General features: G+C 36.5%; 1 pseudogene; it reads left to right on the top strand.

Annotated features, from left to right (window-relative positions):
- The window catches only part of LOC136835260 (mediator of RNA polymerase II transcription subunit 12-like protein), a 195,010-nt pseudogene that overhangs the window by 88,638 nt on the left and 87,708 nt on the right, over positions 1 to 18,664 (top strand).

Raw genomic sequence — 18,664 nt, 5'->3', positions numbered from 1 at the left:
GACCTCCATTCGTGCTTCCTTTCTGCTTTCTCAGTGTCCAACCTATCTACCTATTACCTCTAAGTGCAACTGTGGGGTTTTCTCCCATTTCCACCTTTTTATCCTTGCACCTCATCTCCATTATTTTCTGGACCTTTATTTGCTGTCCAACCTCTCCAGTTTCCCTCTTGTCACTGTCTTAAGCACTGAATGGCTGAAAGTGCCCCAATGTTTGGCTTGACTGCCTAAATTTCATAAAAACAAAAATACAAGATGTTCAAAAATCTTTTGATGTACATTTAATGGGACTCATTATTGCAGTGGGTCATAGATTTGACAGGGTATTCATGGAATATCTACCTTCTCAAGTTTCCTGGGTGTCTTTTCTTGAAATTCCAGTCTTTTTAATTACAATCCATTGCTTCACAGAAGTGACCAAAATAACATGCATAATACAATTTTTGCTTTACAGTGATGACCACAAACCAGCCCCTCTGAAGAGTTGACTGACTTTTTCCCTTGCAGTCTACTCTTCTGTTCAAGCTCGTGTTTTTGCCATTGTGTACCCTAATAAATTGTGATTTGGGCAATTTACGGTTGCATTTGTAATGAACTGAATGTTTATATAATAAAAAGAATTCAAGTTGATGTGACTGGAGAGTAGTTTGCATGGAGTAAGGATATTTATGATTAGTAATGGGAGAGTATGAAAAAATAGTTTTTCTTTTTCCTTGATTTCCATCTGTCTTTGGGTGACTGTGCCCTTTAACCCATGAGCTTTAGAAAAAATGATGCCATAAAGTGTGCCTTCTGTTATAGGTTACTGAGTGATGATCACATTTTGGTCACTGGTCCAGTGATTTCAAAATGCAGCAGAGGCAGAGGTACCTGTTTCATTTTGATTCTCGCAATTAATTTTTAGAGAGAAATCTTCACTTTGGTTTTAGAAAGAATTTTTCATTGAGTTATGACATAATTTTCAACTTTTTTCGTATTTTTTATATTTTGCCCTGACATTCATCTTAGCATATATCAAATTCCACAAGTTACTTATTTTATAGTGATATCACATCTTAATTTTTCATCATAGCTTTGAGTGCCAGTTTCTGAGCTTTGTCTGTAAGTACCATACAACCACATATCCTTTTCATCCAGAAACCACATGAATTTTCCAGTCTTAGAATTTGTTGAATGTTTTTTATTGCCAAGTGCTTGTAGTGTAATGTAATTTAGCCAAGTTTTTTCTTCAAATTTATTTTCTCTTTCTCTTTTTTGTTCTGCAGGAGGTAAAGTGAAAAAGTCTTCAAGAGGCGAATTCAATTTTGAAAATATCATGAGCAGATTTTGCACTTTATCATACTTTGACCAGCACCACATCACAAGCACTGTTGCATCTCAGGTGTGCTTTTACTCAAAGACTAAAGTATAGTCTTGCTAATTGTTTATAATTTGCCTTGCTCAAAATTAGATGTTAACCTAGATTTACTTGAATGCTTATATATGGCAGCATATGATACAAAATTAGGAATACAATTGAGATTAGTTGTAGTGAAGATTTTATTTTGGATCAAATAAGAGTTTTAATGGAAGCAATTTGTAGTCTTCATACCGATGTGTAACTGTAATACTAATCATTATCCTTTATGTTGTCAGTGTCTATCACATATCCCTTTTTATACTTTTTAGGTTTTGGAAATGCTGTCAGGTTGTGGCTCTGGAATGTCCAATTATCTCCCAACTCACGACCATATTGCATTCTTGATGGACTTGATGGAAGTGGCACTGAATGTACATGGCTTAATTGAACTTTGTATACAGGTATGGTTTGGGAAATTAAAGTACCTGTTATTTCTGTTAAATTGGCAAAGCATTGACTATATGGTAACTTCAAAGTAGTTTTTGTCTTAAATTAGTTTAAAAAAAAACTAGGAATCACTTATTCTTTGATTTCAGTATTAGATATCCAAGTTTTCATAGGTAAGAGATTAAATTTAGAATAAACAGATTCATAGTCTTCCAAGGGGACTTGGTTATACTCAAAGGAAAACCAGTAGAATCCAATATGAATACTGTACTACTTTTTTTGGCAAATATGTACCATCAACAAACAGGGACATTACATAATGCAATTATATTTAGATGTAATCATTCAGCATATAATTTTTCAAAAACCCTTTGAAATCCTAGATGATGATAAATATTTTTTCAGAGTGGTAGTAAAAATTAGTATTAGTGAATGTAAGAATAATTGGGTTTTGGAGGAGATACCAGCTCCCACCTACCAAGTGTTATTAAAGTCAGCAATATATAGTTTTAGTCTTCATGTAGTTATGTCAGTAAAAAATATTGGAGGAAAGTGACCACTAAACCCTTTGATATATACCTTATACCTATGAGTAGTGTGACGACGAGGACAGTTAACCCAAACTAGACCTATTTATGTCTGTCGGGGAGTTAGTTAGCCGTGAAAAAAGTTTTTTCAAAAAATCACAGCACATTTAGTTTTTAAGATTAAGGGTTCATTTTTGGCTCCTTTATTTGTCATTGCCTGACGTTTAGTATGCAACCATCAGAAATGAAAAAAAATATTATCATATATAAATATTGAAATATATGACAGAGTGAAAAAAAAATTTCATATATAATTGTATACAAATCGCACTGTGAGCAAAACAGTTAAAACTAATGAGCTATTTTTTTTCATTGTATTGTACACTAAATTGTGATGAATTTGGTATATAACAAATTGTAAAACGATTAAAGCAACACAGAGAAAATATTATCACAATATGATGCATGAATTAAATACGCGCGGACGCAGAAAAAGTTTTTGAAAAATTCACCATAAATCGAAATATTGTGCTAGAGACTTCCGTTTGTTGCAAAATGAAGCTAATTGATTGAATATTACTAGACTGTAAGTGTTTAGCTTACAATTGCAGTTTTCAACCATTTCGTTACGTTAAAAAAAGTTGACAAAGGTCAAATTTTTTCTATTTATCGTGATTTATATGAAAATATTTAAAAACTGATCAAAAGCTACAACCATGAGTTATTTATTGTATTCTACATGAAATTGCACACATTTTCATATATAAAACTTTATGTAATGGCTAATATAAAACGGTGCAAAACATTAAAGACAAAGTGACGAAAAGAATTTCTGAGATTTTCAGTTACATTAATGCACGGATGTAAGGAAAAAGTTTTTACAAAAATTCACCATAAATCGAAATATTGTGCTAGAGACTTCCAATTTGTTGCAAAATGAAGGTAAATGATTGAATATTGCTAAGAATGTAAGAGTTTTATCTACAATTGCATTTTTCGACCATTTCAGTCGAAATCAAAGTTGACTGAAGGTTGAAATTTTGGCACTTATCATGATTTATATGAAAATATTTCAAACTTATAAAAGCTACAACCATGGGTTGTTTTGTGTTGTATTCTACATGAAATTGCACACATTTTCATATATAAAACTTGCGTAACGGCTAATATAAAAACGGTGCAAAAATGGCGACAAAGTGGCGAAAGAATTTCTGAGATGCGTCGCTGATTCTTTTTAGTCTTGAGACGAAGAAATTGTGTATGCGCAGCTGGTAATGCTTAAACAAACAACAGTGATCCATGAACTCCCAGCATCCCTCCAAGGTGCGTGATTTAAATCTTTTGCAAACTGGGCCTATAACAATTTTTCTGCAAATATTTAAAGAAACTTTTTGTAGTCGACGCATCGCATACATCCGCTGGCACCCGACAGACAATTTTAGTCGGCGCACAACACGCCCAGTTACGCGTTTAGGTTAATTAACAACTAAATGAAAAAACTTCATAGAATAAATGTTGCTCAGTGCCAGATTCTACCAAAAGTAAATTAGTCTCAGACACACTATTGAAGAGTTATTAGAGAATTTATTTCTGGTGACAGGAATTCATTTTCTCGCCATAATGTGGTTCGGATTCACAATAAGCTATAGGTCCTGTTGCTAAGTAACCACTGGTTCTTAGCCACGTAAAATAAGTCTAATCCTTCGGGCCAGCCCTAGGAGAGCTGTTAATCAGCTCAGTGGTCTGGTAAAACAAGGAAGAAGAAAAGAGTTAAAACACTTAGAAATAATAGCATCATCATGAAACATTCAAAAACATTTCCCCAAGACACCAACTTTTTGAGAAACAGATGAAGCAGTGTTACATACATGCTTCATTAAAGTCAGTATCATATCAAGTTACACAAAAAATTTTGTAACTTGACATTCATTTAAATGTAAATCAGGATGCAAAGGCAAAAGTGTTCTGGGTGACTAGCATACTTTTAGTTTTGAGAGGCTAAGCTTCATGTCTCAAATCCCACTCCACTCATGAATAAGTGCAAGATCTTTAATCAAAGCTTCCATAACTACAGTCCTAAGGCACAAAGTTGGAACAGCAGCTAGATAAGTACTGTAGTCATCAGAGTATGCAGTCAGTTTGTTCTCCAGACCATGCCACCTGTCCTTGGTACAGTGTATAAATCACTGCAGGTGCTGTTCCAAGAATATTTTTTTCCAGGTTAAATGTATTCTTTGGCTACTTCTGAAAAGTAAATCTACACTAAAAATGCATTGGTTTGTATCCCTGAAGGCATAAATACCAATTTTTTCTAATTAATTTTGATTTTTGTAGTTACACAAAACAAAGCACGTTAATATATATCGCACCTCTACCACCACACTTAGTCCATGATGTAAAAGATCAAGTGGCTTCTTACATGCTTGGTGCTTTGTTGGAACCCTTGCTATCTCACTAGTGCCACCATTCAGCTAACCTTGTTACTACATTTGTTCAGTTACACACAGAAAGTATTCTCAACTTGAAAGGCTTTAGTTTGTGTACCTAGGAAAACTACAATGTACTTTGAAAAATTTGGTATGTGTCCTGGAGTATCCACAGTCACACCTTATGTGCTTGGCTAGTGTCATGTGTATGGGATTTCTGACTTCTATTACAGTTCCATTATTTTAAGGAACACGCATAGAAGGGGTCTTTCATCTTTCAAGATTATCAGGTTGGTGTGACAAGGAAACAGTCTGTATAAGGACATTTTTTATAGCGTAGTCGCTTGTTTCGTCCTCAAGGAGTTACCTTCCATGGTCTACCAGAGCTCCGTGGTAGACCATGGAAGGTAACTCCTTGAGGACTCAACAGCAACTACCAAAAATAGGTTTTTCCTACTTAAAAACTGTTTTATTATCAATGATTTATAGAGAAATGTTTTAGTGTAAAAAATTTGTTTTGTTACAAGATGTGAACATTATTTTATGTATTAAGATGTGATGCCTGTAATTAATGAGTTTTTCAAATGTGAAATGTATATTTTCTGTTGTACAATATTACAATCGAACCTCTTAAAACCAGCATTCTCTGGTCTGGGAATTTCTTTGGTTCAGCTTGGTTTTGAATCAGCCACCATTAGTTCGTTGAGCGGCCACGAGGGCAGCATCACACATTGTTTACAATTTTCTGACAGCAAAAATTATGCCATATCTTGTTTGTTTTTATGAAAATAATTATTAGTAATGAAAATGTGTGAAGTCAAATATGTTTTCGATATTAAATTTAAATGCATAAATGTATTTTTTTAAAGATTCCACTTGAGAAGGCTGTAAGTCAAAACTTTTAATCAAAACAATGGGACATTGGCAATGCATGAATTCCTTACTCTTAGAGTCCTTGAAAGACCTCATTTCTTTTATATAGCTGTATATTTACCCATTTGATATGCCAACCAAGAGATCAGATGATGATAGAGGTAATAAGCACAAGCATAAATCTTTATCTATGCTAGAAAATGTTCCTGTCCTTCCCCTCCCATTAGTGAATGTGTAGTGTACATATTCCTTAATAGATGGCGGTGTGCTTTGTTTACTTTTTGACAGTGAATGCACTGAGTGATCACTGAAATATTTTTTATTTTTCTCATTTCATTACCCTCTACAATCAAAATAAATGACGGAGAAACTAATAGAGATAATTATGAAAGTCACAGATAATATTCTGCAGAGTCTGAGAAAAGTTAAGTAGTTGACTTATGATTAGGCTAACTCGGAAATGTAGGCTAAATGTTAAATAAAGTACACTATTTTAAAGAAAATTATACAGTATGAAGTTATGAAATGATAAAGTGAAAATATGTGAGTAATGTAATGATAAAAAGTGGTGTCAGAACTTATCCAAGTAGTAGGCTAAGTCGGCAACTAGTCTATTTGTATGTGGAATTAGCTTGCAAGACTATGGGTACGTAGGGGCTTCATTTTTTAGGGATTTATCCTATATTCCAGAATTTTCTGTGGTCTGGCAGTGGCCTGGTCCTTAGGATCCTGGATATAAGAGGTTGAACTGTACTTTCATCTCATGAGTGACAGGCATCTCATCAGCTGATCCTTTCATGTTTGTGACTTTTTATGCTTCACTGCAAAGCATTTATCCTTACTCAAAAGATACCCTAATCTGCATTAGGAAATATGACTATTTATATGCATTTTGTTATTTATTTTCAGATCATCAAAGAAATAAGTGAAATAGAGGCACAATTAGTAGAACGTGGCTGCCTGGCTGGCTGGTATTGTCCAACACTATTGCTTCATGTTGTTGGTGTTCTTCGTAAATATCACTGTTGTCTGTTAGGTTAGTGAGTACATTAATTATTGTGCTTGATTTTATAGTACATCCTAACGGCTAAAGACTTAAAGGGATCTGAAGTCATATTCAATGCCTCTTGGATCAATTTTGGGTGCACTTTTTTAATATTTTTTTTTATCAAACTACTATTGAGTGAGTTTTCTATAGCTTGGTAGCTTTTGTTTTTCTGAATTTCTGTTTAGGAAAATAAAATTTATGTTTGTTGTGAGCAGTTTGATAAGATTCTTGAGCATTCAGAAATAGCCAGAATAGCAAATTGGAAATTATTATTAAGGAAATTTTATAGACCAGTAATATTACAAAGAAATTAAATCAGAGAAATATTGGGTAGTTCTTATTTGCAATCCAACTGGATTCATTAATCCAACTACAGTGTACTAGTACATAATCCAGTTCCTTCACTAATTTGGCACCATAATTTCAAATTTCCTGGGTCACTACACCAGCTTGCTGCATTTTATTTTGGTAGGCTATGTCTTTTCACCTACTGGCACGCTTTCATGGTCAGTAAATCATATTTGTTTAAATGAAAGATGTTGTTATAGATGGCTAACTTTATCTTGTAAGAGTTATTTGTTGTGGTGGTGTTCATTTATGGAGTGCATATACTGATGTTACATATGGTAGGGGTACCCAAGAATAAAAGATATTTCTTTCAAAAGTAAAAATTTACCCAGTCTGATTGTACTGTTTTATCTTGCGTCAGCTGACTTCCGTCTGCCCTTCTATCAATGTGTATATATATAGCTGTGAACAAGCTTTATAAGTAGTTTTGGGAAAAGTGTATTAAAATTGATTACAATTATCTGACAAAAAATGTGACAAACATAGTACATACCACATAAAGAAGAAAATGCAGCACAAAAGGCTAGGATACATTTCACGAAACTTAGGCAAAACATTCATATATCAGAATTCTGTGATAAGTATGACTTAGGATATATTTGACTTGAAAATAAACATGAAATAAGAAAAGTGGTCATGGAGATGAACAATGAAGAAATAATCATTTTACAAAAAATTGCCAGCTCAGACTAGCAAACATTACTAACTTCTGAACACTGATAGTAGGAATTTTGTAAATATACACATAAAAATCAATGAAAATGATGTTAATGAACAATTGACATTAAAAAAATGCTAATTTTATTACTAACACGTGCTAGAACAAATTAACAATGCTTAGTGGTGAACATTTACAATTGTGGGTAGACACTGACTGATCCACCTGTCTGTAAACCGGTTCTTTTACAGATTCGACACTGATTTCAAATTTTTCTATCCACTATAGATTAAACTTTCCCATGGCACCACATCTTTTTTTTTGTTGCACAAAGTGTGTATGTGGGTGGGTGGCATATGCAAAATGGTAGGCTATATTACTCATCAAAACATGAGGGAGTATACTATTATGGGCTATAGCATAACAGACTTTAGCACTGTTAAAAATAAAAAGAATAGAGAAAATGAAGATGAAAATAAACTCAGGAAACACAATTTAGTAATGAGGAGGTTAGCTATTACTGAGAGATAATACTTCTTTAAGTCGCTAACACAGGTCTCCTCAGGTTCCCGTGATGGTTTGATTATTAAAGGTTTACTTGTAGTTTTCAATTATATATTTGCAATGTACCAGTTTTTAATTGTATATTTGTAATGTTTTTATTGTAAGTTTAGAGTGAAGTATATTTATATTTTTTACAATACATTTGGTGTAATATTTTGTTCTATACAAATAGCTGTATAGTTCTTTGCATATTATCTAGGTGTGGTAGGGTTTAGAAGTCAGTTGACTTAGATTGAAACAATCTATATACAGTATATACAGGCAGTTCCCAGTTAATGGCGGGCTTGGTTAACGGCAATCTGGTTTTATGGCACTTGTCTAGTGACGAAAATCAGCAATTTTCGGCGCTGAAAATCACGAATTCTGCTAATCGGCACCAATACATACCTAACAGAGGCACTGATAACTGAAAATTGGCACTTTTCTGCGCCGATAAGCTCCAAAAATCGCCAATTTTTGGTTAGCAGCGATTTTCGGTTATCATCATACCCTCAGAACCCCCGCCGGTAACTGGGGACTGCCTGTATATAAAAATGGATATATGTACTGTATGTATGTGTCTGTGTGCATGTGCCAGCATAACTCTGAAATGCATTGAGCAGTTTCAACCAAACTTGATATACGTATATCTTATTATCTAGAAATCACCACTGTGGGGATAAAACATCACTAGCACCAAAGGGCACCAAAGGGGGTGGGGGTGGGAAGGCTTCCCTGAAACGGACTGGTTCTGTCCGTGAAATGGGGCTGGTTATGCCCGTAGACTTAGTAACTTTACGAATTTATCATACCTAATTTCGGTACACATATGACTTACTATCTGGAAAAGCATACTGTGGGGGTAAGGCATCAATGGCACCAAAGGGGGTGGTGGTTGGGAAGGGGGTAACAGAGAGCATGAGAGGGAGAGGAAGTTAGTTGGTTATAAATGATTTGTTTAACCAGACCTCTGAACTCTTTTAGGGTTCTTCTCGGGCTGGGAAGAGGGAGAGGAAGTGAGAGAGTAGAGAGGGTGTTAGGGAGAAAGAAGGAAAGCGACAGGGAGGGTTGGAGAGAGAGAGAGAGAGAGAGTGTTAGGGAGAAGAAAGAGGGAAAGAGACATGGAGGGTTGGAGAGAGAAAGAGAGAGATGGAGAGGAAGTAGAGAGAGAGAGAGAGAGAGTAGAGGGGTTTTAGGGAGGAGAAAGAGGGAAAAAGTGAGAGAGAGAGAAAGTTTATCGGTTGTCATTCAGAATTATCCTGGGCAGCGCCAGGTTAGTCAGCTATTAATAAGTATAAAAAGAATCCTCCCAAGCTGGTGTTTACCAGTTTCAAGCTCTGCTTGTGAATATTTATAACAGGTAATTTTATATAGCATAGCCACTCATTCATCCTCAAAGGAGTTACCCTTAGGCCCCTGCCATAGACTTTATAAGACAGACCAACTAACGTCAAGAATTCTCTCATAGTTGGTCCAGGCCAGAAATAGTACCTGTTGGCGATAGAGTATAAGTACTTAAGGAGAAAAGCCCTTTATCCACACTTAGCAGCAATTACCCGGTATATTAATATTCACCCTTCTTTTGCAGATATGGCAACATTGCACATTTTAGCTATTTTTTTCATTACTCTTAAGTCTGCAAATACAAAAACATGCCTTTGTTGGCTCCAAGATATTTGTTTTAATTATAGTGCCTCATCACTGAGACGTAGCAGCTATCTGCTGAGGAAAGTTAGGTACTGAGGTATGAAACACCTCAAATGTTTTGTACCCCATTAAATTTCCAATTTCCAAAAGTAATCATCAATTTTATACTAGCTGGTGATTCTTGGGCAAAGCCATTCTTAGGCCAGGGGATCAGTTTGCTGCTTTCTAATTTATAGTAATTTAAAAATTTTATTTTTGAATTTTTTCAGCTGACACAGTTTATTGTTTTGGTATAAAATTTTAGTTATGATAAAAGGAATAATGTTATAGCCTAACATTTCCTCTTTCGTTAAAATGTGACCTTGTCCTCCAGCATATCTTCACTGTTTTACTTAGATCTGAATTTTTTTCATAAGTCCTATGCTAAATTTCAGTCTTAAGAATTGTTATAATGGAGATTTGTAATGCACAGGAATCCCCCCAAGTTAAATTTAATGTTCAGGATTTTTAACATCAATTTCTCTTTTGATATGTCAATCATCCAGATCTTTTCATGGGTATTCTGCTATGAAGGCATTACATTACTTATCCTAATATCTATGAACCCATGGTTAAGCATGTTATGGCTTTATTTTGGTGGGATGTAGAAAATACTTTCCCATTTTGGTTCACTTTGCCAAACTTTTGGATGGCATTGCCAATTTACTCTTATATCTCCTCTTCCTACCAAAATTCTTCCATTGCTCAGGAGACTAAACAAAACACCCTGAACATGGGTTACTTACGTTAGAGTTGTTAGATCTACACCTGCTAGAAGTAGAATGGGTATCTAAATCCAAAGCAGGCAGAAAACAAAAGCAAGGATTGTTACCAACCCCAGGGTATTTTCTCTGAGGCTTGGGAGGCTTAGATGATTCATGGGTTTGCATGCTCAAAGTAAAAAATACACAAAAAGCACAATATCACACAGAACACAACACAAACAAAAAGGAAAGAATAAACCAGAATGCTAAAGCATAATGCAGTCAGGAAGGGACAAAAACAACTGGCTTCTTGGCAGAGAGGGCAACATCACGACCTGCTATGAAGGCAGTCAAAGAGAAACTTGATGCGTCGTAACTGGGATGGGTTAAGGCAGGTCGGTTGTGCCCTCCTTTCCGCCATCTTGGCTAACTCCTGTTGCCACCAAAATCATTGTACTGTACTTTTTTTATAACTGGATTCCAGCAGGCACCAGAGAAATTTCCCTTACATGAAGACCAAAGGTTCATTCTGTATATGGACAATTTGAAATGTAGTGCCATCCAGTATAGATTACAAGGGTGGTATTATAATTTCAATTTGATTGAAGAGGTAGTGATGATAAAACACCTTAGCCTATATTGTTATTGTTACTACAGTTCCAGTGTATCTCTGAACATCAGCCATTTTAATAACATTTTGAAATAAAGTGTCTCACCCAGTATAGCTTATATGGATGGTGCTATAATTTTGATATTTTTGACAGATATTGATGATAAAATAGCTTAGCATGTATTGTTATCATTAGTACAATACTAGTTTCACTGAATATCAGCCACTGAGCTTGGCTGTTAATGGGATGTCATGGTCATGTATTTGTAACTGTCAGTTCGTTTCATCCTGGTATGCTTGCCACTTATCTGACAGACGTATATAGCTAACTTCGTACTGTTTCTCAAGTTTTTATTTCTTTTATTGCTATGGGGCTGCTGTTAAGCAAGATCCAGAGGTCACTTGCTCCACAGCAAACTATGTAGCCTGCTTTTTGCTTGTGGGGATGGCACAAACCACCTGCCATGACACAGCCCTTGCAGGCATAAAGATGAATTTAGATGGTCACTAGAAATGTGACATAGGTAACATGCTGCTGGAAGTGATTCTAAATGGCAGTGTGGCTTGATGTAGACTGGCACTTTTGGTACAAGAGCTCAGTAGGGGCACAGGAGAAGAGAAAAAGTCCTTGCAGAACTCACAGCAAAGAGTTATGCCCTCCTACCCGAGCTAATATGCCAAGATGCTGGAATTCAAGATATATATATATATATATATATATATATATATATATATATATATATATATATATATATATATATATATATATATATATATAATATATATATATATATATATATATATATATATATATATATATATATATATATATATATATATATATATATATATATATATATATATATATATATATATATATATATATATATATATATTTTTAGGTAGTAGGTTATGTTGAAAATATATGTTAATAATTGGTTAGTTATAGGAAGAATAACCAATGTTACATTGCTTAATATAGCTTTGCCTAACTGTGACCTGCATAGAAAATCTGGATTCACACATTCCAGGAGTATGATAGAATCATGGTCTTGTGGGAGAAAAGTGGAATCAAGTTTACATAAAGTAGATACCATAGGAGTATATAGGCTCATAGATTTTGAAGGTATGATGAGGTGGTTAGCTACTCTACAGAGATAAATCCTTATATATTTCAGAATTTTCATTAAACCAGCACTCCTCAGGTCCCAGTGGTGTCAGATTAGTAAAGATGTACCAGTAGCAACTTCAGCATTGCATGTATTGGAACTCTGAGTGGCAGTTGCGGTCATTAATCACTTTCTGTTTTAATATCTAAGGCCTTTTGAATGAAATTGGAAGTTGTATATGTCTGTACATAATTACACAATTAAAGCCTTTGCCTACATTTTGCATTTTTCCTCCACGTATTATTTACTGTCATCCCCTTAATCAACTTGAGAAGAACATTTTAAAATTCCATATGGTCGGGAGATATCTTATAATCCACATTCATTTTCAGTGACTCAAGAACAGACTTCAGCTGCATTTGAAAGCCTTTGCCGTCTTGCGAAAGCTAATCCTGCTGATTGCTCTTCACCAGAAAGGGTTATTTTTGCATATCTCCATGAGTTGTATGGATCCTGCTCATTTTTAAAAGTAAGTTTGTCTATCTGTTATCCTGAAAGTGTTTCATCTATTAATTTTGTAAGTTTTGCTCTCTCTCTCTCTCTCTCTCTCTCTCTCTCTCTCTCTCTCTCTCTCTCTCTCTCTCTCTCTCTCTCTCTCTCTCTCTCTCTCTCTCTCTCAGTAGCCGTACAAATTGACCATATCAAAAGGTTTACCATATGCTTGCTTACTTATATACTACCAAATGATCCTCTCATATGTTATGACTTGTTGGAGGCAATTGCCCACTTCCAGACCCCCTCGCGCAATGCGAAGTTTTGCATAAGTTTGGCACAGTCTCTAAAAATGCTAATAAATGCTTATTTCTAGTGTGAACAGTAAATATAACCCTAATCATGCTCCCAAAGTATTAAGCTAACTTTTAAATGAAATTAAAGTTGCTGTAATTTTATTTAAAAGTTAGATTAATACATTACACATAAAAAAGAAATAAATGGTTGACGTAAAAATATATGAGAGTGTGAAGATGTATGCTATTTCTCACTCTCCCCATTCCACCAATCTATTTTTAGAAGTCTTCTCAACTTCGTTTTTAAGAACTTTGTTCTGTCCACTCTAGCTCTGACAGGCTTCAGACTGTCAGGAAACTCATCAGAGCGAAAGGTTTTTCAAGAACAGCAGCGGAAGCCATTGCAAAATGCAGACGACAATCCACTTGCAACGTCTACCACTCAAAGTGGGCAGTGTTTTGTCATTGGTGCAACAGACATCACATTTCCATCTTCTGAAACATCTTTAACCCAGATTGCAGACTCTTCTTTACCTGAGGATCTCTAGAAGTCTTTCCTTGTCCACCATCAAAGGATACCGAACAATGCTTACCTTGGTGTGTAAACACAGAGGTGTAGATCTTTCTTCTAACCAAGATCTTGATGATCTCATTAAGTCTGTCAACATTTCCAAGCAGAATCCTGATTTAGTGTCTTGGAACTTGGATGTTGTCCTTAAGTGGCTTACGAGCCCCCTTTCGAGTCGCTCAGTTCCGCTTCCCTCAAGAACCTTATGCGGAAGACCCTCATTTTAGTAGCCATTTTAGTAGCCCTGGCTATGGCCAAACGTGCCAGTGAGCTGCACGCAATCGACAAGAGAGTAGGCTCCTCCCAAGGAGATTCAGTGTGCTCTTTCACCTTAGGCTTCTTAGTCAAGAATGAGGATCCTACTAAACCTTGGCCTTGCTCCTTCCATATTAAGAATTTAATGAATATCCTGGGCTTGGATGAAGAAGAGAGGGTTCTTTGCCCAGTCAGAGCCCTGAGGTACTATCTGCATAGGACCAAGAAGAGTAGAGGACTTGATAGCAACCTCTGGTGTTTTGTCAAGAATCTTTCTCGTCTCCTTTCAAAGAATGCCCTTTCGTTTTTTATTAGAGACCTGATCTCCGAAGCGCATTCCCAGATTCAGGAAAAGACTTTTCTCTTGATTAAAGTTAAAGCTCATGAAGTTAGAGCAGTGGCGACCTCACTCGCCTTTGAGCACAATTTATCTCTCTCGTCTATTTTTCAGTCAACCTTTTGGAGGTGCAAGTCGATCTTCGCATCTCATTATTTGAAAGAAGTGGAGACAGTTTTTGAAAATTGCAGTACCCTTGGACCTTTAGCAGTGGCTGGCATGGTACTTGGGGAAGAAGCACTGGAGAGATCCTGTCTCTCTTCTGTCTCTTCGCCTTGATGTGGGGTATCAAGTTTTTTTGGGAGCCTGGGGTTACTTTGTACCTGGAGTACCCACCAGTTCTTTGGAATGGGTAGTGGTTTGTTGTGTCAGGGTGGGTGATGGTGAATTCTGGTTGTTGGTTTGTGGTACTGCACCCAAGGCAAGGGCAACTTTTTCCCTGCATATGTCTTGTCAGCGATCAGGCACATCCTCCTTTGCAAGACTTCCACTGATGTAGAGGTGACTCTCAGCTCCACACCGCGCCACTACAGGTTAAGATGAGCTCCAACCAGAGGTAGTATTCTCCTGCTGTAGCTCTCTTACCAGGTAAGGAAGCGACAAGCATTGTTTCAATGCTAGCCATTCTTTTCTAGTTCAAGTCATGACTCCTCTAATGTATTTTTTAGTAGATCAGTCCATTCATCCCACCCCCTTGCAATGTGGGATTCAGCTAAGTAACTACTTGGTAAGTTACTTATATAAAAATAACATTTTTAAAATTAAGTTTTATACATACTTGCCAAGCAATTACTGAATCAGAGCCCTTCCTCCTCCCCTTTTTTCATGGACTGTGCGGCAATAAAACTGAATGACGCTACTGGCGGTAAGTCGCTCCTATGCTCCCCTTGCAGTGGGTGGGGCCTGTTGCCCCCTGCTTTGCAACTGATGCGTAACTGCAAATTTTGAATTTAGGATGCCATGTGAGCATAATTGTTAGCTAAGTAACCACTTGTTAAGTATATATAAAACTTAATTTATAATAAAAATGTCATTTTTGCATACTGTTATATGTGTGAAAAATTGTGTGATAATCAGAATCAACTAACTTGTAATGAAATATGGTACAGTAAATTATTATTATTACTGTATTCATTAGGTGAAACCTATTCATATGGAACAAGCCCAGAGGAGCCATTGACTTGAAATTCAAGGAAGAAGTAAGAGGAAGTAAAGGGAAATACAGAAAGAGAGATCCTACTTATTAAAAAAAAATAAATTAAGAAATAGATAAAAATTTATTAAAATGCAAGAAGAATATTAGGTTAGTAATGCATTGCATTTTCACTTGAACTTATGAAGTTTCAACTGCACAACATCCTCTGGAACTGAGAAGTTTGACAGCAGGACACAATTACTGCATATTGGTGCTGCTGTTCAGTGAACCTGGTTGCTCTCGGCAGATAAAGGGGATCAGTTGTGAAATACAACTTAGGAGGCCTTACAAACAATACCTAACTTTCATGCGGCATTTGCTGAAACTTTCATTAGATGTTTCTCAAAAGTTAGATGTGAGTCAAAAGTTACACCTAGAATAGTTAAAGCTTCAGACTCAATCAGCAAAGTTCCATCCACCTGAAGGGGAGGATGGAGTGGGAAATCTGTACGAGATCTGCTAACAAGTAGTGTTTTTGTTTTACTGGAGTTCAGCTTGATACCCCACCAACTACATCATTCCCTGATCCGGTCAATGTCCCAATTGAGGCTGAGGGCAGCTTCATTTCTCATAGTGGAGACTTAACTACATCCACAGTTAGTTAGCTATAAATGATTTGTTTAACCAGGCCTCTGAACTCTTTTAGGGTTCTTCTCAGGCTGGAAAAAGAAGGGGGAAAAGAGTACATAAAAAATTAAGTAATTAAATAAGTAAATAAATAAAAAAAAGGGAGGAAAAAATTAAGATAAAATAAAAAATCGAGAGGGAAAGAAAAAAAAGGAAAGGAAAGGGAGGGAAAAAAAGGAGGGAGATTATACTTCACCCATCAATCCAATTTTGCTCAAGAAGAGAATGATATTGTTGCAACATTGGCATACTGAAAATCTTGTTTTCCAGGCCAACAACCACATCACTTGTATACTAAAAATAACAGTGGACCAAGGACACTGCCCTGTGGAACTCCAGACTAAAGATTCCATCCTCATCAACTTGCCGCTGCTTACCTGTAAGGAAATCTTGAAGTAATTCTAAAAGATATCCACCCACTTCAAGATTCTGAAGTTTATAAATAAGTGCCTTGTGATTTACTAAATCGAAAGCAGCACTAAAATCTATTTGAATTACTTTGCACTCAAAACCCTTATCAATGTACCCTTGCAAATGGCATGTCAAATCTAAAAGAGCATCACAGGTATCTAACTGCTTCCTGTATGCATATTGGCTATCGGTTAATAATCCTTTAGATTCTGTATACTTATATAGTGGTTTAAAAATAAGATTTTCAGCAACTTTGGAGAGCACAGGGAGAATAGAGATTGACCTGTAGTTACTGCAGTCTGCAGATGTGCCACTCTGTGGAACAGACACTTTATTACTAAGCTTGGCTCATCCACAAATATACTACGTTGACATAAAAATATATAAAATCTAGTAATCTTGGGAGACAACGCACTAGAAACTTTTTTAAAAAACAAAGGGAAGAAGCCATCAGATTATCCAGAATTTTCTTAACATCCCTAGAGCAAAATGCAAGTTTTGTAAGAGTAGATTCAGGGTGAAAAGTATCAGGGAGAGGGACATCCTCAGCTGATTATTTAGCTTCACAAGCGCGATGAAGCAGTTCAGCCTTTTCCCTAGGGCCAGTAACTAATCTACCATCATTTGTTAGTAGTGGTGGAATAGAAGACGAACCTGACCCATGGATGAATAGTATGCCATTGTCATGACTTATATTTCAATTAAAGGTGAGGGGTGTCTCATACTTTACTTACTTTAGCACTTGCTCGAGTGGACAGTTTACTGCCATCAGGTTGGCTGTATTATGCATTCCACAAAGCAGAATGTTATTGCAGGTCAATTCAGGTGTCGGTGTCTGGGTGCATTTCGGTCCCTGCTCCCCTGAATAGTGAAGATGTTTCAAGTTCCCATATTGAGAGGGTAGAGACTAGCTACGAAGAACTTCTGTTTTCATTTTCAATTTTCAGAGGGGTGATGGAATTACATTCTGTCACCCGAAGAAGACTTGATTGTATTTGTTCTTCCCTTTCCCTAACTACATCTCTCTGCTTTCAGCTTATACTCAGCAGGTCACAGACTCCTTTTTGCCTTAGTCGAGTCAGGTTCTTTTCAGTGTGTGATGTTAGGATAGGGTTTGCCTTAACTGCCCTCATCTGATTGTATTAGCCCTCTTTGTTGGAATTGTCTATACGTAAGTTTTGAACAGTCTCTGTCTCTCGGGAACCTTGTTCGTAGTAGCTTTTGTTCTTAGTTTTTTAAGCATCACAAGATATTTTTCAAGAGACTATTCTGCTGTTGCTTGACAGTTTTTACTCTTAGACTGTTCTTTACTGGCCTTGGCAGATGACTTGGGAAGTCTGGGTTTACCATATCACGGGTTTTTGGTAGGGCAGAGATATCACTCATTCCATTGTTACTCAGTAGGAACAGTAGCTCAATTCTTGTCTCTTTTGATGAGAGTTGGAAATCTGGATAAGATACTACTTTGCCAGCTTGTGCTTTTCAGTATTAACTGAAGTTATCCACTCTGGTTTTTTGTGTTTTTTCTTCTTTCATTAGTACCTACTGTAGGTATTAACACTATAGAGTTGTCTAGGAACCCTTCATATCAGGGTTTATGGCAAAGACAGAAATCCTTAGGGTCCAAATCCAAGGTTGGAGAAGTAAGGTAGAGCAATGGTTTCCTGCCTCTTTGGAGAGTATCCAAGTTCTTTGGGATTAGTTTGATATGATTCCAGTCCTTAATGTGCAGAACAGGGATAGAGGGAAACCCTCTCCTACCCTCCAGGGTGGTGCCGATGGAGCAACGCTGCCCTGTCCTCTGGGGTGGTGCCAGAAGAGCAGCACCAATGCCTTTTTTTATGCTCAGTGACATTCTGCTGTACCCACAAAGGTGCTCAGCCCTACCTTTGGATACTACCTTCCTCTTCAGTAGTGAGTCTCCATGTGAAAGGCATAGTGTTTGTATCTCTGTAGGAACAAATGCTGAATTTTCAAAGTAATTTGTATTTTCCCTAGGTGTACAAACTGTAGCCTTTCATGTTGGAGGTTACCCACCACATTCACCCTACTTTATTTTGTCCCTTCAGTTTTTCATTCAGAATACTAGCCGAAAGGACAGTGGGTAGCATTAGTTAGGTGAGAACGGACATCCTTTGTCATGCATCTCTGCATGGGTACCATCCTTG

The sequence above is a fragment of the Macrobrachium rosenbergii genome, chromosome 55, assembly GCF_040412425.1.
Source record: "Macrobrachium rosenbergii isolate ZJJX-2024 chromosome 55, ASM4041242v1, whole genome shotgun sequence".
Classification (NCBI taxonomy): Eukaryota; Metazoa; Arthropoda; class Malacostraca; order Decapoda; family Palaemonidae; genus Macrobrachium; species Macrobrachium rosenbergii.
This window is presented reverse-complemented; position numbering and strand designations above follow the sequence as displayed.